General features: G+C 35.3%; 1 long non-coding RNA gene across 1 annotated transcript; it reads right to left on the minus strand.

Moving 5' to 3' along the window:
* Window positions 1-782: 782 nt before the first annotated feature.
* Window positions 783-26072, minus strand: LOC147916321 (uncharacterized). Its single transcript, XR_015553234.1, has 4 exons — window positions 25912-26072; window positions 19033-19256; window positions 2428-2487; window positions 783-823 (listed from the first exon to the last, which is right to left on the minus strand). It is a non-coding gene; the product is annotated as an uncharacterized LOC147916321 (long non-coding RNA).
* Between the last annotated feature and the right edge of the window lie 643 nt (window positions 26073-26715).

Genomic DNA, 26715 nt, shown 5'->3' on the forward strand with positions numbered 1-26715 from the left:
ATTTTTCACTTACGTGATACATTCCAGAATGTTTCCAGAGGACGGGTGACTTGCTGTTTTCTACCTCAGTCTTCAACAGCTACAATAATTTGGTACAATATAAAACCAAGTAATAAATGTAAAACACTGTGGACATTTTAATTGAAGAACAGAAAGGGAAAAGCAGAGAAAGTAACACAGAAAAATAAAGAGGCAGAGATAGGAGTCAGAGAAAGGCAAAGAGGGACACAAACAAATACAGAGAAACAGAGAGACAAAGAAAGGAAAAAGACAAAGAGAAAAACAGGAAGGAGGACACTCAACAAGAGACAAGAAATACATAAAAATAGATAAAATTAGGGCCGGCCCAGTGGTATAGCAGTTAAATGCATGCGCTCTGCTGCTGGTGGCCCAAGTTCAGATCCCAGGCACGCACTGACGCACGGCTTGTCAGGCCGTGCTGTGGCAGCGTCCCATATAAAGTGGAGGAAGATGGGCACGGATGTTAGCCCAGGGCCAGTCTTCTCAGCAAAAAGAGGAGGATTGGTGTGGATGTTAGCTTAGGGCTGATCTTCCTCACCAAAAAAAAAAAAAAATAGATAAAATTAAATACATAAAAATAATATGATTAAGTATCTTTGGATGACATCACTATATTTTCATTTTCTATCTTTATTTTTCATGTTTTTTACACATAAGCATCCATTACTTTTATAACTAGTTTAAAGCTACATTGCATGTCACCATCAGAAAAGTAACATAGTTTTTAAGTAGAATTTAATATAAAGAAAAATAATTTTACTCACCGTTATGTAAAAGTATGGCATATATTCACATTATTGATCTGAAAAAAAAGTTTTAAAATCATAGATGACTCTAAAAAGTTTTAGTATAATTATGAGTTTTAACCTCAGAGCTGGTTAACAAAGTAGTAGTTAAGCTTTTGAAGTTGAATCTGGGCTCTCAAAATTCTAAATGCCCTTGTTTTCTAAAATGTTAGTTTTCTTATCATTTTTCTAATAAGCAAAGTTATAAGAGCATCTAAAATCTTGACAGTAAAGATCAAAATAAAACTGTAAATCTATTCCTCTGTAAAACTCTCAAATATTATTAAAAGACAATAAATTAGAAATTCTTTTAAAAATGAATTAACAACAGAAGTTTAATATTGAATTGTGTGAAACATACACAAACTCTCATCATTATATTCAATTCACATTTTGTATATAAGAGGTTCTGACTGGACTTCCTGAATTCTAAGGCATCCTCTTTCAGGGCTATCTATCCTCTTCTAAAAAACTTAATTACCTAAATCAACTATTTAGTCATTTGATAAATGTATTTTAGCTTCTGCTTTATGCCCAGAATTGTTACAAGTCCTTACTATAAAATGATAATTTTAAAGGGCACTGCCTTTAAGGTCTTGTAAAATAATATCGATAGGTTAGTGTTATAAAAGGTCTAGAAAAGATAGGAATGAAGGACTATATTCAATATCACCATGCATTCAGATGAAATTTAATAAATAGTAGATGCCCAAAAATATAATGATACATTTTAAATTAATAAATTGGGTAGTACATAGTCAATATATCTGACATTTACACAGAATAGATTTTCTCTATTTTTCACAAATTAAAAAGCAATGTTGTAATCTATGCAGAAATAGAAGTACAATGATGTACACCTGAAATTTTTACAATGTTATAAACCAATGTTACTGCAATAAACAAAAAATTTAAAAAAATAAAATAAAATAAAATAAAATAAAATAAAAAAAAAAAAAAAAGCAATGTTGGCATGGCCCAATTCCTTTATATATAACTTAGTCATGTATCTTGGGGAAATTATTTATTTATTTATTTATTTTTAAAAACAGAGTAAGTAGTGCTGCTGGGAAAATAATTTACCAACAAGCTATCTGAAGAACCAATACAAGATAAGTATATCCTTTGAGGATTTTGTTTGAATTCTGTCTTTTAGAGTTTTATTTATTCTCTATCTGCCCTTATTTTTTATAAATCCTTTCTATTTAAATATCCTTTAAATCTTATTCTTTTCTATCTTTTCTTTTGACATAATATTTGAAGACATTGTAACTTGAAATAAAAGACTAAAAGGGTAAAAAAATAACAAGTAAAAAAAGATTTTTTGAGGCATATTAACCTAAAACTCTGAAACAAAAATAAACTCAGTCTTCAAATGGCAGTAATTTTAGCATGCAGCAATTTGTATAGGTGTGCTTCACCTCCTTTTAAAAGCCCCTTAGTATCAAAGGAAGACATGCAAAAAGTAAGAGGGCTTCAGACAGCAGTTTTCAGAATGAGAGAATTAATAGGAGGAAGCAGTTCCTTTTATCTTTCAGTCCTTTGTATGTCAGATACTTGTGTTAACCTAACTATAATCTAGATTTGGAGCAATCAAGACACAAAGATGGTTGGTTTTTACCTTTTATTTATATAATCTGGTGTTGAGTAGATTCAGCCATTAAATCATGAGAAGAATCATCTATGAAAATAAATACCACATAAAAATAATAAATAATGAAATAAATGCACAAAAGAAGTCATACTGATTAATAGCATTTTATTATAATCCTCTAGATATACAGTATTGGTTTATTACGAGTTTCCTTGGAAACTATTCTAAGATATTTTGTTTTCGGAGCTAAAATGATTTTCCTGATGAGACTAAAGGAACAGTAAAGGTATGCAATCAATTCCTCTGCCACTCCTCTAAAAAAGAAATAATAAATGGAAATCCTTTGTGCTTGATGTTAGCTGCTTAATGCAACCACAAATTTCATACTTTAAGAAAAATTCTCTGTTTTCAATAGCAGAGGAGGGTAATGCAGTGCTGCTATTACAAAGTTGTGTTTCTGTGCTTTGTTACGAAGTCATTGTCCAGAAATTAAGCAAATGGTTAAGCCAGAAGGCTTTGGGACCACATGGCTTGGGTTTAAATCCCAGCTCTGCAACTTATAGCTGGGTGTTCATGGATAATGTTTTCAAACTCTCTGTGTTTAAATTTCTTCATCTGCAAAACTCAAAGACAGTTTTGTACATGGCTCATAGTACACATAGTACAACCCCATAAATGTTGATCATCACTGATAAAGAACAGGAATAACAGGTTACCAACAATACTGTGGGAACACAATCCTGTGAGGTACCTACTGCTATTTTCCAGTTTTCTCCAGTTTTCAGCTAAGAAAATGAGACAGTTAAGAAACATATCCGCTATTTAGTTACAATCTGTAGGACTAGGGTTCTTCCCCAGATCTTCTGACTGTAAATGTACCATCCTAATCTAGAACTTGGTTCATATCCTGATCAGCATCTTCCTCTATCTTACCTTCTTCTGCTACCCCACCCCACCCCAGGATCTTCATCATCATCACTACGACCACCACAGTCAGGAGTCAATGATTAATGATTTCTAACCATGTGCCAGTCACTGTGTTTGTTATTTTACAATCATTACCTAATTATGTCTCATAACTCTGGAAATTTGGTATAACTTATCCTCATTTTACAGAGGAAGACACTGGAGCTTTAGAGTGGTTAGGTAAATTTTCCAAAGTCTTAGAGCTAAGTGATGAAATGGAGTTGAAACTTTTTTTCATGCTGAAGTCGAGACTATTTTTTTAAAGCTTCATTGGGATATAATTCACATACCTTACAATTCACCCATTTAAAGTGTACAATTCAATGCTTTAGGCATATTATATTATGTTTTTAATTGTGGTTATATATGTATATAACATAAAATTTATTTTAATAATTTTTAAGTGTACAACTCAGTGACATTCATTACATTCACAATGTTGTACAACCATCACCACTCTCTATTTCTAAAACTTTTTTGTAACTCCAAACAGAAACTCTGTAACCATAACTACACATACCCCACTCCCAGTCACTGGTGACCTCTGATCTACTTTGTCTCTACGAATTTGCCTATTCTAGATATTTCATAGAAATGAAATCATGCAATATTTGTCCTTTTGTGCCTGGTTTATTTCATTGAGCATAGGGTTTTCAAAGTTCATCCATGTTGTAGCATGTATAAGAACTTCATTCCGTTTTATGGATGAAAATTATTCTCTTTTATGTGTATTCTACATTTTATTTGTTCATTCATATGTTGATGAACACTTGAGTTGTTTCCATCTTTTGGCTATTGTGAATAATGCTGCAATGATCTCTGATGTACAACTATCTGTTCAAGTCCCTGCTTCCAATAGTTTTGGGTATATGCCTAGGAGTGAAATTGCTGAGTCATATGATAATTCGAATCATCAATGTGTTTTCCTTAACAGCTGCATCATTTGATAGTCCCACCCGGAATGTAAGGAGGGGTTCAATTTCCTCACATCTTTGCAAACCCTTACTATTTCTCATTTTTTTTTTAACAATATTTATTCTAGTAGGTGTGAAGTGGTATCTCTGTGGTTTTGACTTGCATTTCCCTAGTGAATAATGATGTTGAACATCTTTTCATGTGCTTCTTGGAAATTTGTATATCATCTTAAAGAAATGTATATTCAAGTTCTTGGCCCATTTTTTAATTGGTTTGTCTTTTTGTTGTTGATTTATATTAGTTCTTTATATATTCTAGATATTATATCCTTATCAGATATATGATTTATAAATATTTTCTCTTCTTCTGTAGATTGACTTTACACTTTCTTGATAATGTCCTTGGATGCACAAAAGTTTTAAATTTTGATGTAGTACAATTTATCTTTTCTTTTATTTTGTTTGGTTTTCATGCTTTTGGTGTCATATCTAAGAATCCATTGCCAAATCCAAGATCATGAATATTTACAGCGATATTTTCTTCTATAGGCATCCAAATCATAAAGGAAGGAATTTTGTGGTTTTTAGCTCTATATGTAGGTTATTGATCATTTTGAGTTAATTTTTGCATATGGTGTGATTTAGGGGTCCAACTTCATTCTTTTGCATGAGGAAACCAGTTGCCCCTGCACCATCTTTTGAAGAGACTGTTCTTTCTCAATTAAATGACCTTGGTACCCTTGTCAAAAATTAATTGGCCACGGGTGTATGGGTTTATTTCTTTTTTTTCTTTTTCTTTTTTTTTTTTTTTGTGAGGAAGATCAGCCCTGAGCTAACATCCATGCTAATCCTCATCTTTTTGCTGAGGAAGACCGGCTCTGAGCTAACATCTATTGCCAATCCTCCTCCTTTTTTTTCCCCAAAGCCCCAGTAGATAGTTATATGTCATAGTTGTACATTGTTCTAGTTGCTGTATGTGGGACTCGGCCTCAGCATGGCTGGACAAGCAGTGCGTCAGTGCGCGCCCGGGATCCGAACATGGGCCGCCAGTAGCAGAGTGCGCGCACTTAACTGCTAAGCCACCAGGCCGGCCCTATGGGTTTATTTCTGAACTCTCAGTTCTATTCCACTGCTCTATATGGCTATCCTCATGCCAATATCACACTATTTTGATTGCTGTAGCTTTGAAATAAGGAAGTATGTGTCCTCCAACATTGTTCTTTTTTAAGATTGTTTTGGTTATTTGAAGCCTCTTACAGTTTCATTTGAATTTGAGGATCAGTTTTTTCATTTCTGCAAAAAAAGGCCATTGAAATTGATAAAGATTGTGTTGATTCTGTAGATCATTTTGAGTAGAATTGACATCTTGACAAAATTAAGTCTTCCTATCCATGAAAATGAGATGTCTTTCTGCTTAATCAGGTCTTCTTTAATATCATTTGGCAATATTTTAGAATCATTAGGATGCATTTCTTTCACCTCCAAGATTAAATTTATCCTCAGTATGTTATTCTTTTAGACGCTATTGTAAATGGAATTTTTTTCTTAATTTCTTTCTCTGATTGTTCATTACTGGTGTATAGAAATACAACTGATTGGTGTGTGTTGATCTGGTACCCTGCAATTTTGCTTCATTTAGGCATTAGCTTTAATAACTTTCTTGTGAATTTTTCAGGATTTTCTATTTTTGGATCATGTCACCTGTGAATAGAGAGTTTACTTCTTCCTTTCCAATTTGGAAAGCTTTCCAAAAGCTGTTTTTGCTTTTTTATTGTCTAGTTTCTCTGTCTAGACTTCCAGTACAATGCCAAATAGTAGTGGTGAAAGCAGGCCTTCTTGTCTTGTTCCTGATCCTGAGGGAAGTTTCCAGCTTTCATCACTGAGTATGTGTTAGCTGTGGGATTTTCATAAGTGCCCATTATCATGTTGATGTGTTTTCTCTCTATTCCTAGTTCTCTGAGAGTTGTTGTTGTTGTTGTCTCTTATGAAAGTGTGTTAGATTTTTTTCAACTGCCATTTCTGCATCAATTGAGATGATCATTCTAGTAATGGGATGTATTACATTAATTTATTTTCTTATGTTGAACCATCTTTGCATTCTTGGGATAAATCACTTGGTTATGGTATGTAATCTTTTTAATGTGCTATTAAATTTGGTTTGGTAGTATTTGGTTGAGGATTTTTTTGTCTATATTTATAAGGGATATTAGTTTCTAATTTTATTTTCTTATGATTTTTTTTGTTTTGTTTTATGGTGGTAAGAACACTTACCATGAAATCTATGCTGCTAAAAATTTTTAAGTGTACAATACATTATTGTTGATTATAGGTAAAATGAGGTAGAGCAGATCTCTAGAACTTACTCATCTTACTTAATTGAAACTTTATGCCTGTGGATTAATAAGCCCATTTCCTCCTCCCCCCAGCCCCTGGTAACCACCATTTTAGTCTTTGATTTTATGAAGCTGACTATTTTAGATACTTCATATAAGTGGAACTATACAGTACTTGTCTGTGTCTGGCTTATTTCACTTAGTATAATGTCCGTAATATCCATCCATGTTGTTCCATATTGCAGAATTTCCTTCTTTTTTAAGGCTGAATGTATTGTATGTATATACATTTTCTTTACCCATTTATCTATTGATAGGCATTCAGGTTGTTTCCACAGATAGCTCACTGTTGGTATACAGAAATGCAATTGATTTTTGTATGTTGATTTTGTATCCTGCAACTTACTAAATTTTTTAGTTAGTTCTAATAGTTTCTTTATGGAGACTTTGGGGATTTTCTATATATAATATCATGCCATCTGTAAACAGGGACAATTTTACTCTTCCTTTATGATTTGCATGCCTTTTATTTCTTTTTATTCTCTAATTTCTCTGACTAGGACACCATTAAACTGCTCAACAAAGAAAGGCCCAGGCCCAGATGGTTTCACTGGTGAATTCTACCAAGCACTAAAAAAGAATTAATGCCAACCCTTCTCAAACTCTTCCAAAAAATTGAGGAAGACAGAATACTTCAAAATTCATTTTATGAGGCCAGCATTACCCTGATACCAAAGCTAGGCAGAGACACCACAAGAAAAGAAAAACACAGGCCAATATCCCTGATTTACACAGATTCAAAAATCCTCAACAAAATATTAGCCAACTAAACTCAACGACACATTAAAAGAATTATACATCACAATTAAGTGGGATTTATCCCTGAGATGGATGGATGGTTCGATATATGAAAATCAATTAATGTGATACACCACATCGACAGAATAAAGGAGAAAAATCACATGATTTTCTCAAGAGCTGCAGAAAAAGCATTTGACAAAATTCAATACCGTTTCATGACAAAACTCTCAGCAAACTAGGAATAGGAGGAAAACATCTCAACATCATAAAAGCTATCTATTAAAAGCACACAGCTAACATCAAACTCGATGATAAAAAGGTGAAAGATTTTCCTGTAAAATCAAGAACAAGGCAAGGATGCCCACTTGCACCACTTCTATTTAACAGAGTACCGGAAGTCTTGTGATGTCTTTATCTGGTTTTGGTATAAGGGTAAGGATGGCCTCATAGAATGTGTTGGCATGTGTTCCAAAATCCAGGTTCTCAATCACTACCTAGACTACTTCTCTTGTTTTTTATAAAGGCAGTTTATTGGCAGGAACAGTAAGTCTGGCATAGTTTGGCTACATGAGGTATCATGAGTGCAAATGAAGAAGTACAAGGGTTTTTAACCCACAATCTGTCACTGACCTCACTTATGATTAAATATTTCCAATCTATGAAAAGAATCCAGCTTATAGCATTGAGGTAGGTAAAGGTTATAAAGAAAAAAATATGTCTTAGTTTCCTAAATTCATGACATTTTACTTTTGCTCTAATATTGTTTGTCATTCTCATTTAAAACTGCCTGAATCAGAAATGCCTATTTTAAAAACTAAAAAATTAAATTAATTTCATTTCCAAGTATCTACTCTTGCATGAAACAAAAGACATGATTATAGAAAAAAATATAAAAATTTTAAAAAGAGTCTATATCAGAGCCAAATGCATAGGACAAAATCAATGTAAAAGCCTTGGTTTCTGGAGCATTAAAAGAGTGGTTTTCAGAACACAGAGGTGCACAGACACAAAAAAAATAAATGTATACAATAACTCACTCCTTGTTGAAAAATTATCAGGTTGGAAAAAATGGCAATTAATGAAAGCAATTTGCAAGGAAATGTAAGTAAATTATGTATATCATATAGTCACAGATTTACTTTTAAAATTTTATTTTTTAATTGACAGAACAGAAGTAGAAAGGGCAAATATAATAATTTTGAAAAATTTTAAAAAGTTGATCATCTTTAATAACATTCAAAGAAAGTAATAGTTATTTAGAGGTTGCTCATTCCAAGAACTAAACATCTAATTACTGCGATGTATACTGATTCTCTGAGAAAAAATAGAAAAACTACAAATTATTGATACTTGGAAGTCTATTCACAGAAGATATAACAATTAGGAGAGTTAATGGTATAATTTATTATCAACCTACTGATTCAACCAAATTTAATTTGAGCTAAAGTCCATTTCAAGCTTTAGATAAGAGTTAGTGTTGCAACTTCTAAGTCTAATTATTTACTTTTGATTTTTAATTTATGTCTTTTTTTTAGTTCTGTATAAATAAAAATTGGCCTTTAAAAATAGCCTCTAACCTATTCAAATCTTTAAATATTAGTTAGAGGAAATTATTACTTTTAAGTGTCTATCAGTTTTGGAATAATATATGAGACATTATATTTTTCCTGGTGTTAATAATGGAAAAAGTGAATTTTGGATAGTTTTCCTCCAAATCTCACTTAATACTTGCAACAACTCCATTTAATTGCTGCTGTTCAACTCTCATCTTCACTTTCCTTGCCATGGTGATCGTGGAAGAACAGCAAGTTAATTGTTTCCACCTGTGAGTGAAACAGGTCACTCATAGTCACAATTTATTGGTCAAAGCAAGCAATATGGTCATGTCTCAGGCAACAGGGTGATATAATTCTCCTAAGAAGCCAGAAGTAGAGAAGAACCAGATATTGATGAATTGTAGTAATGCCCACTATAGTCCACCCTTCCAGTGACCAGTGAGGTCACTCCTCTACCTACACACATCATGCATTCTACTCTTGCCCAAAGGAGATAATCTCAAAGGTTATTCCAATAATACAATCATGTTCAGGGTTCAGAATCCCTAGGCGAGGAATGATAGTCTCTATTTCAGATGAATGTGGCAACTTTTGATTCATTGTCTTATGAACTAAAAAGACAAGTTATCTGACCCATGGACACTTAATAATCAACGGTTCAATGCTTAATCAATGTTAATCACAATAAACATTCCCACTTAGATAGGGAAAGAATGGGTGACACATATTAGTCAATGGCTTTAATGGATAATTTTATGTAGCAACTTGACTTGACCATGAGGTACTCAGACTTTTGGTCAAATGTTATTCTGGTTGTATCTATAAGATGTGTTTCTGAATGATATTAACAACATTGAATCAGTAGACTGAGTAAAGTAAATCGCCCTCCATAATGTGGAGGCACCAGTCAATCATTTGAAGGTCTGAATAGAGCAAAAGGCTGAATCTCCCACAAGTAAAGGAGAACTTCCTCCTGCCTGACTGCCTTGAGCTAGGACATAGGTTTTATTCCTGCCTTTGTGAAACACTGGCTTTTCCTGGATCTCGAGCCTGCAGGTCTTCAGACTGGAACTACACCATTGGCTTTCCTGGGTCTCGAGCTTGCCACATACAGATTATGGGACTTATCAGCCTCCATAATCATGTGAGCCAATTCTTATTTCTATTTAAGAAAAAGTTTTTAGGGAAACTCAAAGACAACAGGAAAGACAAAAACAAAGACACTAGAGGAATTTGAAGCCTCTGGTAACCACAGGTATAGCAACCATTAAACATAGTACAATACCTAACATATAATTATCAGACAGGAAATTTAAAATAACTATGATTAATATGTTAAGGACTCTAATAAAAAAAGTGCAAAACATGAAAGATCAGATACATTACCTAATGTAGGCAGAAATTTAAAAATTCTAAGAATGTATCAAAATGGTAAAAATTAAAAATATTATGACATAAATGAAGAAATCTTTTGATGAACTCATCAGTAGACTGCACATGGCTAAGGAAAGAATCAATGGACTTGAAGATATATCAATATAAACTTCCCAAATTAAAATACAATGAGAAAAAAAATGAGCAAATAAAAAAAAAACAATTACAAAAGGTATAACATAATGGAAAACCAGAAAGGGAAGAAAAGGATGAAATTACAGGAGAAATATTTGAAGTAGTAATGGATGAAAATTTTCCAAAATTAATGATGGACACCAAACCAAAGATCCTAGAAGCTCAGAGAATACCAAGCAGGATAAATATGAAAAAAAAACATCTATAGGTAAGCATATCATGTTCAAACTGCAGAAAATCAAACACAAAGAAAATCTTGAAAGAAGCCAAAGGAAAATAACACCTTACCTACAGAAGAACAAGAATAAAGAATTAGATCAGACTTGTCTTCAGAAACCATTCAAACAAGAAGAAAGAAGAGTGAAATTCTTAAAGTGTTGAAAGAGAAAACCCACCAACCTAGAATTCTCACCAAATTAAATTCCCATCAAAAGTGAAGGAGAAATACTTTTTCAAACAAAAACAAAATTGAGGGAGCTTGTCACTAGTAGACCTGCATCATAAAACGTGTTACAAGAAGCTTTTCAGAGAGAAATAATATTGTTACAATATCAAATCTTCCAACCTGATCCTGAGGTTTGATGCACTCCCAATGAAAATCCTAGCAAGTTACTTAATGGATAGCAACAGACTGATTCTAAAGTTTATATGGAAAGGCAAAAGATCCAGAATGGCCAACACAGTATTGAAGAAAAAGAACCAAGACAGAAGACAGACACGATGAGACTTCAAGACTTACTATAAAGCTACAATAATCAAGGCAGTGCAGCACTGGTGAAAGAGTAGACAAATGGATCAATAGGGCAGAATAGATAACCCAGAAAGCGATCCACATGTATATAATTGACTGATCTTTGAAAAAGTGGCAAAAGCAATGGCGTTAGAAAAAGGACTATCTTTTCAACAAATGATGCTGGAATAACTGGACATCCATGTGCAAAACATGAATCTAGTCAATGACCTTATACCTTTCACAAAAATTGACTCAAAATAGATCATAGACCTCATTGTAAAACACAAACTAAAATTCCTAGAAGATAATATGAGGGAAAATCCAGGTTACTGTGGGTTTGGCAAAATGTTTTTAGATATAATAACAAAAGCATGATCCATGAAAAACAATTATATGTTGGATTCCATTAAAATTAAAACTTATTTCTGCAAAAGACATTGGTAAGAGAATGAAAAGATAAGCTACAGACTGAGAGGAAATATTAGCCAAACAAATATCTAGTAAAGGACATGTATCCAAAATATACAAAAAACACTCAAAAGTAAACAATAAAAAAAACAACCCAATTAAAAAGTGGGGGGAAGATTAGAATAGACACCACACCTGAAGATATACAGATGGCAAATAAGCATATGAAAAGATCCTCCACATCATATGTCATTAAGGAATTGTGAATTAGAACAAAAATGAGATTCCACTACTTACTTATTAGAATGGCTAAAATCCAAAACACTGACAATATCAAATGCTGTCAAAGACGTAGAGCAACAAGAACTCTCATGCATTTTTGGTGGAAATACAAAATGGTACAGCCACTTAGGAAGATAGTTTGGTAGTTTTTTAAAAATACTAAACATAATCTTACCATATGATCCAGCAATCATGGTCCTTGGTAGTTACCCAAATGAGTTGAAAACTTATCTCCACACAAAACCTACATGTGGATGTTTATAGCAGCTTTATTTGTAATTGCCAAAACTTGGAAGCAACCAAGATCTTCTTCAATAGATCAATGAATAAATAAAGTGCAATAATCAATTCAATGGAATAAAAAAGAAATAAGCTATCAAGCCATGAAAAGACATGAGAGAACCTGAAATGCATATTGCTAAGTGAAAGAAGCCACTCTGAAAAGGTGGCATACTGCATGATTCTAATTATATGATATTCTGGACAGGCAAAATAATGGAGACAGTAAATTGATCAGTATTTCCAGACATTAGGGAAGATGGGAGAGAGAAAAATGGAATTATATAAAATGCTAAATTAAAACTAGAAAAGAGAGAAAGGAAAAAAGAAAGAACAAATGAAATAAATAGAAAATACACATATGGTAGATACTAACACAGTTCTATCAATAATCACCTTAAATGCAAATAGTCTAGATTTGCCAATGAAAGGATAGAGATTGTCAGAGTCAATTAAAATTGAAAAAGACCCAACTATATGTTGTCTACAGAAACCTACTTTAAATATAAGGACTCTGATGGATTAAAAGTAAAGGGATGGGGAAAGATATATCATGCTAATAATAATCAAATGAATGCTGAAGTAGCTATTTTTATTTTATGCAAACGACTTCAGAACAAAGAACATTATCAGAAATAAAGAGGCATTTCATAATGATAATGAAGTCAATTCTCCATAAAGACATAACAATCTATGTGTGTCTACCTAAAAACAGAGTGTCAAAATACATGAAACAAAAACCAATAGAATTGCAAGGAGAAGTAGACAATTCACCATTATAGTTGGAGACCCATAATAGTCAGCAACTCTCTTTCAGTAATTGATACATCGAGCAGGCAGAAAATCAGTAGGGATATAAATGACCTGAATAGAACTATCAATCAACTTGATCTCATTGACATTTATAGAATACTCCATTAAACAACAGAAGGATACACATCTTTCTCAAACTCACACGAAACATTCACCAAAACAGATTACATTCTAAGCAAAAAAATACCCCTTCACCAGTTTAAAAGGACAAAAATCATGCAAAGTATGTTCTCAGACCACAGTGAAAATGAATTAGAAACCAATAACAATCAATCACACAAAGAAAGCTGGAAAATATCCCAAATATTTTGACATTAAACAACACGCTTCTAAGCAAAACATGGGTCAATGAAAAAGTCTCATGACAAACTTAAAAATTTTTTGAACTGAATTTAAATAAAAATACAACTTATCAAAATTTGTAGAATGCATTGAAAGTAGTGTTTAGTGGGAAATTTACAGCATTAAATATATACATTAGAAAAGAAGATCTAAAATCAATAATCTATGCTTTTACCTAAGGAAACTAGAGAAAAAAGAGCAATTTGAGCCTAAAGCAAACAGAAATAAAAAAATATTCAAGTTAAAGCCATAATCAATAGAATTGAAAACATCAAAACAATAAATTAACAAAACTAAATGTTGGTTCTTGGATAAGATCAGTCAAACTGATAAACCTCTAGCCAGGCTAAGAAAGAAAAAAAGAAAGACAAAATTACCAATGTTAAAATGAAAGAAGTGCCATCATTATTGATCACATGGACCTTAAAGGATAAAAAGGGGTATTATGGCTGATTCTAGGACTGGGAAAAAAAATATACAAAATGAACATGGAACATCTTATAGTGCTAGAAAGTAGAGAGGTATTTAAAAAAGAAAAAAATCATTGATGAGAGGTATGTCAAAGGGCCACGGGAGCCAATTTGATGTGCTTCCAATGGCTTAAGCTGAAAAAATTTGAGCAAGAAAATAAAAAATTATTGGTTTATAACTCTAAGTATAAACTAAATATCCATAGTAATAATAATATGCATAAGTGATTGAATTAATAAATAAACAGGGGATAAGAGACAAATCTCCCATGTAAGAGAATTTCAAATAATTTATGTAGATACCTCCCCTTCAAGGATGTTGAGCGTTAACTCCCCACTCAAGTGTGAGCTATGCATAATGACTTCCTTCCCATGACTACAGTATGGAAAGTGGGTGGAAAAAAGAGTAACTCCACAATGAAGAAAGCTGAAAAACGCTAGCTCAGCCAGATGTTCAAAGTCAATATCAACAGTAGTAAATCTCGTTGATAATATGTACTCTTGATATGATGTAATAAAAATAGTGCTTTACTTCCATGGTATGCCTCCCCAAAACCTAGAAACTCGGTTTAATCACCAGAAAAACATCAGACAAATTCCCAATAGAGTGCATTCTACAAAATACCAGATCAGTACTCCGTAAAACTGCCAATGCCATCAAAAACAAAGTCTGAGAAAATGTCACAGTAAAGAGAATCCTAAGGAGTTGTCAGTGTTCATGAGTTGATTCCAACTCCTAGCGACCCTATGTACAGCAGAGTGGAACCCTGGCTGGTCTTTTTGCGCTATATCCCAAGGAGATACAACAGCTAAATATAATGTGGTGTCCTGAACAGATCCTGGAACAGAAAAAGGACATTAGGTAAAAACTAAAGACATGTGAATTATATATGGACTTTAGTTAATAAACCAATGTATCGATATTGGTTCATTAACTATAACAATGTACCATACTAATGTAAGATGTTAATAATTGGGAAACGGCATGACTATATGGGAACTCTCTGTACTGTCTTCAGTTTTTCTTTAAATCTAAAACTTTTCTAAAATACAATGCCTATTTAAAATTAAAAAAACACAAAAAATCAGTGGGCAGTGGCAATAAGACTGGAATGCAGAGAATTATGAAAAGTATGAGAAATACATCTTAAAAACAACTCTGGATGTGACTATTTCCATTTGTAGATCGATGTTTGGCTATGACAAATAGTTGCCTTCCCAACTTTGCAAGCCCTCATATTTTGCTTTTCTAGAGAGAAAAATGTATATTCTTAAATCACGTTCAATTCCTGAGCTCATCTCCTGCTCATTATAGCATGGTAAAGACAACCAACAATCTGCTCTATTAAATGGATCTTTTCTGATCTCCCCCCGTAGAGCAGTGGTTTGGTCAGTTTTGCTCTCTAGAGTCTATTTGACAATGTCTGGAGACATTTTTGGCTTTCACATCTGGAAGAATGCTACCAGCTTCTAGTGAGTAGAGGCCAAGTTTTCTGCTAAACATACTATGATGCAAATGACAACCCCTAACAAAAAAGAGTGATCATCTCAAAATGTCAATAGCGCTGAGATTGAGAAACATTGCCTTAGATTTACAAATCTGCCTCCTAAATTACTTCAGATCAGAGTTTACCAGTTATTTGCCATTATACAACATAGATCACCAATTTTCCAGTCTTCATTTCACTAACTAAACAAATGTCACATGTTTTGGGGTTTTGTTAATGAAGCACTCCTATTTCAAGACCAAATTCTGTATCAATCTGGTATACTAGGTTATGCTGAAATAATAAAGGGCCACAAAATAATTTTTTGTTGTTGTTGTTGCTGAGGAAGATCGGCTCTGAGCTAACATCTGTGCCCATCTTCCTCTATTTTGTATGTGGGATGCCGCCACAGCATGGTTTGATGAGCAGTGTGTTGATCCGTGCCCAAGATTCGAACCTGCGAACCCTGGGCAGCCAAAGCGAAGTGCGCAAACTTAACCACTATGCCACTGGGCCGGCCCCCCAAAAAATGTTTTTGTTTTATTTTTCCATCATATTAAATGTCCATTTCGTACGAGTTAGAGACCCTTCTCAATCCAGGACAAAGCTGATAAAAGCTCCATCATCAAGAACTTCACCAGTTATGATGGCAGGGAGAAGAAAGAGAGCTGAAGACCTTCCACCATCTATAATATAATGCAGCCCAAATTCACCCTTCTCCTGCAGCTTTTTGGTAAAAACTAGCCCTGTGGTACCCACACAACTGTTAGAGGGGCAAGGATCTATAACCACACCATGTGTCTAGAAGTAGATAATTATCAAATAGGATTAAACATATATGATTTTACATGGTTATTATCAGTATCGAGTGAATATTTTGTTCTGTTTTATTATATATAATATTATGCCTATATACTTTTAAATATTGTCACATAATATTCAAGATCATTATTTTGGTGTCATGGTATTTGATGAAATGAACTAACACTACCTCAACAGTTATTCCTCAGTTTGAGGTGTTTATATTATTTCTACTTTTTCTTGGTTTATATGATGCTTGGATCGGTCAGAATCAGCCAGGTTATACTGCAGTAACAATGTCCTAAAGTCAGTGATTTAATGCAACGAAAGTTTATTTCTTTCTCTTACTACATTATCAACATGATTGGGCTATAGGCTGGGCTCTACATCTCTCTCCCTCTGGGATCCAGCCTGATTGATCAAAATTTATCTGGAATATCTGGAATATTGCTGATTGCCATTGAAGAAAGAGACAGAGAGGGGATGAACTCTGGAAGATCTACTATCAGCAATAAAATCTCAAAATAAGAAATGACATATACAAATAATTGGCCAGATCTAATCACTTGATCCTAAGCAAACAAAAGATACTAGAAAGTATAGTCTTACCAGATGCCTAAGGGAAGGAAAGCTGTAAATATTTAGTGAAGAGCAGTCATGACTACCAAAATACTGAGACTTTGATTACCACCATTTTTTCTAGCATACTTATCGGTTCCACATGGAAATAAATATCTGAAACCACTGAGAGAATTTGAGCTGAAGTAACAAGAGGAAAGTTGAGTATATTAGTTATATATTGTTGCATAACAAATCTCCCCAAAAGTTGCCAGCTTAAAACAACAAAAATGTATTATCTCACATAGTTTCTAAGGATCAGGAATCCTCGCATTACTTAGCTGTGTGTTTCTGACTTAGAGTCTTTAATGAAGTTGTATTCAAGCTATCAGCTGGACACACAGCCTCTAAAAACATGATTAGGGTTGGAGGATCTATTCCAACCACACTCATATGGCTGATGACAGGAGACTCAGATCCCTCCCATAGGGTTATGCATAGGTCTACTCTCTTTAGCGCTGATCATGACTTGGCTTTCCCTAGAACTAATGATACCAAAGAAAGAGAACAAGAGAGAACCCAAGATGAAGGCCTAAATATCTTGTATACCTAAATCTCAGAAATGACATATCATCACTTTTTTTGTAATTCTCTTGGTCACACAAACCAATCATTGTAGAGTGTGGGTGGGAGAGGGAGACTACAAAGATGTGAATATCAGAAGGTGGAAATCATGGGGTGCCACCTTGAAGGCTGTCTTTTAGTCTAACCCCTGATTTTCAATGATTCATATCCATTCCATACACAAAATATATGAACACCTTCTTAACAACCCCAAATATCTCAACCCATGACTCATGACAATTAGTTCACAGTCTAGAATTTCATCATCTAAATCAGATCTGAGTGTGAATGAGATTCCTCAGGTGTTGCTCCTTATGTATAGCTACTTGGGTATGGTTCCTCTTGAGCTGAAGATTTGCACACTAAAGGGAAAGTTGTCTGTCTCACACACTCAACATACCATATTGAGATAGGTAAATGATAAATGCTATGGAAATTCTTCCTCATAGATGGAAAATAATTGGCACACAATGGTTACTGGTGCAGAGCAATTCTGAAATTCATATAAGCAAATGTTGGAAGTTAATTAGAATTTAGCCCTACTCCTGCCTGGAAATGACTCTCCATGTCTCTTGGCTCTGCCCACAGGGCTCTTGCTTCCATACTTCAATTCACCCTTTCAATTATATATAAAAGATAGCATGTGTTTTCAGATGATGAGTTTTTATCAACCTGCTTCCTGTTTGTAAAGTTTAGAGGTACAAAAGTCTCTTTTCATTTTACACTATTTCTTTCAACCCAAGATAGCAGTGTTTCTATCCTTTCAATCCAAGCTAGCAATGTTTCTGCTGATATAATTTCATTGAAAATATTGTGGATCTTCTGTGAATGTTGTTGTAATTCACTCCATTAGACAAAAGCCAGGCACACAAATCTGTTTGATATAAGCCCTTCTCTTCTTCGGGCTTCTGCTGAGATGACTGAGGAACAACGACCTTAAGCTTCCTAGAAGCCCTACTGTGTGATTGAGAGAATCTGAGGTATACCCTTAATCATTTACAGGGCCTTTTGTATGAGCTAGATCTCACAAAATGATTTTACAATCATACTTTTGGCTTCATCTTTAGACCATGCTTTCCTAAAAATTCCCTGGATTTGATCTTTGCTTGGAGACCATTTCTTAATTTTAGCTTTCTTTACCATCTGAATAGGTTGGTAATCTTCAAAATCAGCATGTCCCAGCTTTTTTTATTTAATGGTTTTTTCATTAGCTTATCTTTCTCCTCTTGCATTTTACTATAATCAGCATGAAGAAACTAGGTGGCATTTTCAACCCTGTAGTTATAAATTTCCTTAGCTATATAACCCAACTCATTGGGCACATTGCCTAACTTGCACATCACTACAGGCAACGAGGTTGAAAAATTTTATGCCACTACATAACAAGGATCCCCTTTCTTCTAATATCCAGTAATATTTTTCTCACTTTAAGATTTCACCAGCAGCCTCCTCTTGGAGTTCAAAATTCTATAAACAGTGTGTTCAAGGCACTTAATGCTTTAACTAATAGTCTTCTCAAAATCCTTACAGCTTTTCCCAATTCCATGCACTGCCTGATTCCAAATCACTCTCCTATTTTAGGTTTTTCTTATGGCAGTACTCAACTTCTGGTCCTAAATCTGCTTTGTTATTTATTTTTGTGCAAAAATTGCCTCCAAACTTATTGGATTAGTACAACAAATACTTATTAGCTTACATAGTGTTTGAGGTGCAGGAATTGAGGAGCATGCTTTCCTGGGTTGCTCTGGCTCAGAGTCTCTTATTAGGCTGTAGTCAAGTTGTCAGCCAGGGATATGGTCTCTAAAGACATCACTGGTGCTAAAGGATCCATTCCAAGCACATTCATGTGTTTGTTGGCAGGAAACTGCAGTTCCTCACAGCGTGAGTCATTCCATAATGCTGTTCATGAGCTGGCTTTCTCTAGAACAAGTGTAGAGAGAGAGAAAGAAGAAAGTAATGATATCTTTTATAACCTAATCTTAAAAGTGACATACCATCATTGTTTTTGTATTCTATTGGTCACACAGAACAACCCTGATACAATTTGGGCAGAAACTACACAAGGTATAATGACAGAAGTTAGAATCATTAGGGCCGGCCTGCTGGCGCAAGCGGTTAAGTGCACACACTCCACTGCGGCAGCCCGGGGTTCGCTGGTTGGGATCCCAGGCCTGCACCAAGGCACCGCTTGTCAAGCCATGCTGTGGCAGCGTCCCACGTAGAATAGAGGAAGATGGGCACGGATGTTAGCTCAGGGCCAGTCTTCCTCAGAAAAAAGAGGAGGATTGGCATCAGATGTTAGCTCAGCGCTGATCTTCCTCACCAAAAAAAAAAAAAAAGTTAGAATCATTAGAAGCCTTTGGAGGCTAGCTACTTCAGCAAGATATATAAGTTCCCATGCAGACAGAATAGTAGAGTTTGTTGTAAGGAGAAGTAGTTTGCTTTTAATTTTTTTCTTCATTATAAAGCAGAGTGAGCAGCTGGGATTGAATAAAGCAAAGCAGTCACTAGAGTTTTGTGGGAAGGAGTGAATGTATGTGAGAGACTCTTGGAGAATAGGAAGAAAATAGAGAAAGGATATATAGTAGGATTGTCATGCTATGCTGGGTTACCACTTATTCTTAGTAATAAATTTAAAGTGCAACCAATCAGCATAATGTGTTTTTCTCTAATTATGTTCTGTTGCTTGCTGGTAGGCTCAGTGTAGGTGAACTGTTAAGTTTAAATGAGGTGGAGGTTTTGCAACAAAGACGGACAACGGATTAAAAAAAAAAAAAAAGTTGCAGGAAACCAAAAGTGTTTGACAAGAAACTTTTAAAGGCAATCAAAGAATCTTCACAATGGGCAAATACTAGAGAGTAGAGCTCAGACAAGAGTAATGGTTGGAGTGAGCCACTTGAGAGAAAAAATTTGTAAGTTCTCGGAATGTATTATTGCTTTTTCAGAGAAAGAATTGCTGATATGTGAGTCGTTAGAAGGTATATGCTATTATACTTTGAGGAATTGTTTCAAGGAATTGTTTTCTTAATTAAAAGTAAAGAAATAAATTTAATTAAAAATTCACCTGAAAAGTTATGACAAAAAAGAGACGAGGTCCCAAAATAATTATCACACAAAATTGGTAAATGTATACTTTATGTTATATGTACATACTGACCACAAATATCTTCATGTTCTACTTGTCATAGAACTGATAGATCAGAAACAATACAGACTTTATTTTTCCATTTAATCTACTATTTATAAAAAACATCACAAATTCAAGACTTACCTTCAAGACTTAATTTCCTTTAATTCTATCTTTGACAGTGACAAATGCATGTCTATTGGGAATGAAAAATTATTCCTCAATACGGTTATAAATTTTGGTATAATAAAACTATAGTCCCTCACTTGGCAAATGAAATAGTCTAACCAAGCTTGAGAAGATCTTAGAGAAAAAATAGATTTTTATATTATCATATTTCATGTGTGAATGAGGAAGAGACTATAGCTTGTCTTCACGCTGATGCAAGTTATCTTTCTTTGATTGACTTCAACACAGAATAAGTATTTTTAACAAATACCTTAAATGTTATAAGTCATTCAGTAGAAAAAGAATCATGTTTAACCATGCTTTCTTTTAAAGATAACAATTTCTTATAAGTAGTTCAGGTGAGAATAGCAAACTTTAGTTTCCTATTTGTTAAATATCACAGCTTCAAAAGAAATGTATCACTTTAGCTACATGGAGGAAAAGCTGAGTGCTGAATTCTAGGTCATTCTCTTTCCCTCTGAAAATAACATTTTCTAATTATAAAAAATATTCAGTAAATGAATAAAGAATTATATCAGTAAAATATTTTTAATATTCTATTTTCTAAATATTTTCTGTTTGAAATAATGAGACAGAAAAAAAAATGATTCCTTTAGATTCTTGTATTCATCATAAATTGTACAAGGAGAGTTTTAGTTACATAATTGTTATAGTTGGAGGGAGAGTTCTCGTTAGGCCAGCTCTTTATTTATTGTTTTTGTGTGGATAAGGGAGAACTTATGATTAACTGATCCATTTCCTGCTTTTCTTTTTTTCTAATGTCAGCATTTAATATTATACATTTGTCTTTAACTATTCCTTTTTGTGCAGACTGCAAATACTGATAAAAGTATTTTCATTATTATTCATTATTAAATATTTCTAATTTTTATCATAATTTATTATGTGGCACTTGTGTTATAAACAAGGGTGGATTTCCCTTTCCAACTCTAAGGGGATTTTCAGCTACCTTTTTATTATTTAATTGTAACTTAATTGCATTGTGGCCAGCAAACTGGTCTCAAATTTTTTGAGAATTTTTTAGGGCCCAATATAGTCAATTTTTAAACGTTACTTGTGTGTTTGGAAAGAATATGTATTCTGCAGTTTTAGGGTACAGTGAGAAAGATAGATAGATCGATAGATAGACACACATAGATGGTAGGTCAATGTAGATGTAGATACAGACTCAGATACAGAGATATAGAGATAGATATATGCATAATACGCATATATGCATAATACGCATACAATGGATTAGCTATTTTCATGGTTTTCTTAAATTTTTCTATATTCTTATTGATTTTGAGTCTGAATAATCTATAAACTAGTGAGAGAAGTGTGTTAAAATGTCTCTTCTGAGAAGTTGTTAATTTCTCCTGTTTAATTCTGTGGCTTTTTGCTTTGCATATTTTCAAGCTATATTATTAAGTGCATACTACATTATTGTTATATATTCTTGGATATATCAATCTTTCAAAAACATAGACAATTTCTTTTTAATTTCTAGCAATATTATTTTTATCAAGCAGTCTATAGGTGTACAAACTTCTTTTTGGTTAGTCTTTTTCTTGTATTTTTTTGCATGCATTCACTTTCAACTTTCATCTGTCTATATTATACTCCAGGTATGATTTTAGTAATTGTGCAAAACCACATTTTTTTCTCATCCAATTTAGCAATTTTTACCTTTTATTTGAAGGGTCAGCCCATTTGGCTTGATGGACATATTAATTTCTAATTAATTTCTCACATCTTATTTTGTGCTTTTTATTTAAATCTACTTTGTACATTACTTTTCGTTTTTTGTCCAATCTACTTTGTACATCTTTTTTCTCCTCTCCTGACTTTTTTTGTATAGCTGAATTCGTTTTTCTTTTCTCTTTTTGCTTTATGTGAGATTCTCTTATATAACCTCCTACCCTCATCCTTGTCCCTTAGAGAATGGCTCATTAAAATCAAGGCTTTGTTTCCTGGTCCCAGAGAAAGTGACTCATTAAAACCAAGGTGCTAGGCCATCGAAAATTAACACCAAGAAAATAGATGCCAGATCTAGAGATTTTTAATTTAGGATCATCAGATTATTTTGTTCAGTTAATACCATTAAAATATCTCACTAGGGTAACAAAAGGAAAGCCAACCCAGGCTCCATGCAATAAACATATTTCCCTAGAGAAAAGGGTAACTCTTTTTCATTCTAAGCAAAGATCATGTTTGTTTTTTGCAACTCATACACCTAGATTAGTTGCCTTTTTGCAATGTGCACACAGTCTCCATATGCACTAACATGTGCCCTGTGCTTCTTGCTCTGGATTAATGCTTTCTTGTTGAATTGTTTAGTATCCTATCAAGAAAAGAGAAGCCTTTCTAGATATTTCAAGCAAGAGAGACTTAATGCAAAGAATTGGAAAAGGGACTGGGAGAGCAAAACGGAGAAAGAGATAATGCATGGGGAGCTGGAGGAGCAAAAAGGAAAAAGAGATCTAGAGGCTGCTTCCTCCTTCGTGCTGGAAGCTATGAGCCTGCGTGTGTCACTGAAATGCTAGAAGTGATGCCTGTGCTCCTGCTGCATTTAAAACTGGACTGCTGCCAACTCAGAAGTCCTCAATCTTGTTGATGCTGTTGAAATTGCCGCTGATCCTGAGGGAACATGGATCTATTTTCAGTCACCTGCTGCTGCTATTGCTGGCAATCACTGATAGATGCAGAATATAAATAGCTCCTGCCTTCTTTCTGCCTTTCAATCTTTCATCCAGACTTTCTTGCTGGCAAAAACTAACAAGAAGTCAAGTGATAAGCAACTCTGGAAAGTGTAATTTGCAGGCTTCCAATCTCAATGAAAAAGAGTGTAGATGTGCCAGTGTGGGAAGGAGAGCCAACACACACTAGATGTTACAGTCTACCCCTTTCACAACTCAGCATCCATACACATTTCTCTACTTGCTATAGACAGAATGTTTGTGTGCCCCCAAAATTCATACATTGAAACTTAATCTCCAATACGTCGGTATTTGGAGGTGGAGCATTTGGAGGTAATCAGGTCACGAGGACAGATCCCACATGAATAGGATTAGTGCCCTTATAAAACAGACCCCAGAGAGCTCCCTTGCCCCTTCCACCATGGAAGCACACAGCAAAAAGATTGCCATCTATGAACCAAGGAAGAGAGCCTCCACCAGACACTGAAACTTCCTGGGCCTTTGATCTTGGACTTCCCAGCCTTCAGAACTGTGAGAAGTAAATTTCTGTTGCTTATAGTCCACCAAGTCTATGATATTCTGTTACAGTAGCCCAGATGGACTAACACATTGCTCATATTTAAATTTCTACTCAACAAAGATAAAAATTATATCATTTTTCTACCTAGCAAGATGCAACTATGGATCATACAAGTGAAGACAAGTTCACCCTCTCCCTAAAAAGGGGAAACAAATTTTCTCATTAGTTATTGTATTTGATTCTGGGAGATATTAGTTCCTCTTCTGGTCCTCCTGGATACTCTAGAATTTAAGATTATATTTCAAACTTATCTACCAGGAATGTACTTTATATAGAATGTTAGTACAATGGGAAAATAATTAATATATTAAATTGCAAATCATAAGTAAGCACATATAATCCTTGTTTTGTAATTTGTTGTGAGTTCACACTTGATATTTATAATTTCCATGAGATATAACAGATTTGGTTTTTTTTTTTCAAACCTGAGCAAGTATCTCATATGGTCAAGGATCTGTGCTGATGGAGTGTCCCTGTTGTCATTAAATCATTAATGGTCCTGTTTTATTGTGTTGCTTTATTCTTTTATGACCTTTTAATAGATTATTTTTACTTTTTGTTGAAGTAAAAAAATATATATATAAGTACCCATATAATAAATGTACAGATCAAATTATTTTTCAAAATTGAACACACCTGTGTCATTAACATCAAGATAAAAATCAATATTACCAGGAGACTGGAAGCTCCTCTTGTTCTCCCTTCTATTCACTAGCTCCCCCTCTAAGAATACCCATTACCTTGAATTCAAACACCATAGACTACTTTTACCTGCTTTAAAACTTTACGAGAATGGAACCAACTTAATATAAATCTGTATTAGTCAGGGTTCTCCAGAGAAACCAGTAAGATAGATAGATGATAGATAGATAGATAGATAGATAGATAGATAGATAGATAGATAGATAGATAGATAGATAGATTTATTATGATGATTGGCTCACATGATTATGGAGACTGGGAAGCCCCATGGTCTGAGATCTTCAAGCCAGAGACTAGGAAAGCTGGCAGTGTAATTCAGTCTGAGAACCAGGGGAGACAACGATGTAGATTCCTATTTGGGTCTGAAGACCTGAGAACCAGGAGCATCAAAAGCAGGAGAAGATGGATATTCCAGCTGAAGCAATCAAACAATCAAGCAGGAAGAGGCCAATTCCTCCTTCCTCTGCCTTTTGTTCTATTCAGGCCTTCAATGGATTAGATGACACTCACATTGGAGATGGCAATCTACTTTACCGAATCCAGCAATTCAAATGCTAATCTTGGGCCGGCCCCGTGGCTTAGCGGTTAAGTGAGTGCGCTCCGCTGCTGGCGGCCCGGGTTCGGATCCCGGGCTCGCGCCGACGCGCTGCTTCTCTGGCCATGCTGAGGCCGCGTCCCACATACAGCAACTAGAAGGATGTGCAGCTGTGACACACAACTATCTACTGGGGCTTTGGGGGGAAAAAATAAATAAATAAAATCTTTAAAAAAAAAAAAAAAATGCTAATCTTGAGCAGTCAAGATGGCAGCGTAAGCAGACTCGGAACTCACCTCCTTCCGTGGACACAGCCAATTTACACCTACTCATGGAAAAATTACCCCTGAGACAGAACTGAAAACTGGATAAGAGGAACTCCTGCAACAACGGACAATCCTAACTGAGGTGGAAGAGGCAGACTCTCCCTTCTGGAGAGAAAAAAACGCCGCCTTCACAAGCCGCCAGCGTCACGGCCGCCGGGAGCAGCTCACAGGTATGCAGCCTCCCTGGAGGAGCGGGGCCCTGAGCCGGGGAGCGCCCCCGCTGTGGGCATTTTGTGGACCCAGCACAATCGAGACCAGCAGCATAATATCTGACTGTGCCTGCTACTAAAACATTGGGGAGCACCCCCAGAAAACCCGGTTCACAAAGAAACTAAAACTGGCTCTTAAAGGGCCCATGCGCAAACTCACCCATTTCAGAAAGCATCCTAAAATCACCAGAAAGAAAGGTGCACAGTGCTGTGGTGAAAAGAGACTTACCTAATAGGCCCTGAGTGCATCTCGGTGAGAGGTGAGACCTCTCCAGGGACTGGGACATTGGCGGCGGCCATTGTTGTGGCCTGGTGTGAGCGTGCTGACACAGACGCCATTGGAGTTCTCCCTGAGGCCTGCTAGCCCAGGGTCTGCTCCACCCGCTAGAGCACCGTTTAATCCAGCTCAGCCAGGGCAGGCAGCTCACCCCAGAGACTGGCCCCACCCAACAACAAGCCCTCAGGCAACTTGTGGGCCTGCATAGATTGGTGACTGGATTCTCTGCAGCCTGGAGACTGAGCCGACTTTAGCTGGGCAGGGTGTGCACAAGGAGTGGGTGGAGAGTGTGGGGCGGTGGCAGAGTGTGTGGGGCTCCCGCCGTGGAGAGACTGGGTCCCCTTGGGGAGGTCGGGGCATGCACAAGGGGCAGGACTGTGTTGACTGTGTGTGTGGACCTGTGGGCGGCAGGGCTTGTCAGCTGCAGAAGACTTGTGCTTCTCAAAGACCCACATAGGGGGTTTGCCCCACCTTCCAAAGCCTGAAACGATTGGGTGCTCCTGGGCCTGAGGCCAGCCCCACCCAGCTGCAATCCTCAGAGAGCTGACAAGAGACCTAATAGGCTAGAGGCTTACAGCAATTGTAAGGCCCTGAGCCTAACAACCTGCCACAGTGGGGGCGTACTCACTTAAAAGAAATTATGCAACACAAATGTAGTATTAGAACTTGCAGCCAACTGTGCTGGGGCTCCCCACACCTGATAAAGAGACTGAAGGGCCCACAACAACTACAAGCAGCTGAGCATTACAACAGCTG

Source organism: Ceratotherium simum, chromosome 9 (assembly GCF_057802395.1).
Source record: "Ceratotherium simum simum isolate JZ-2026a chromosome 9, ASM5780239v1, whole genome shotgun sequence".
In the NCBI taxonomy this organism is placed as follows: Eukaryota; Metazoa; Chordata; class Mammalia; order Perissodactyla; family Rhinocerotidae; genus Ceratotherium; species Ceratotherium simum.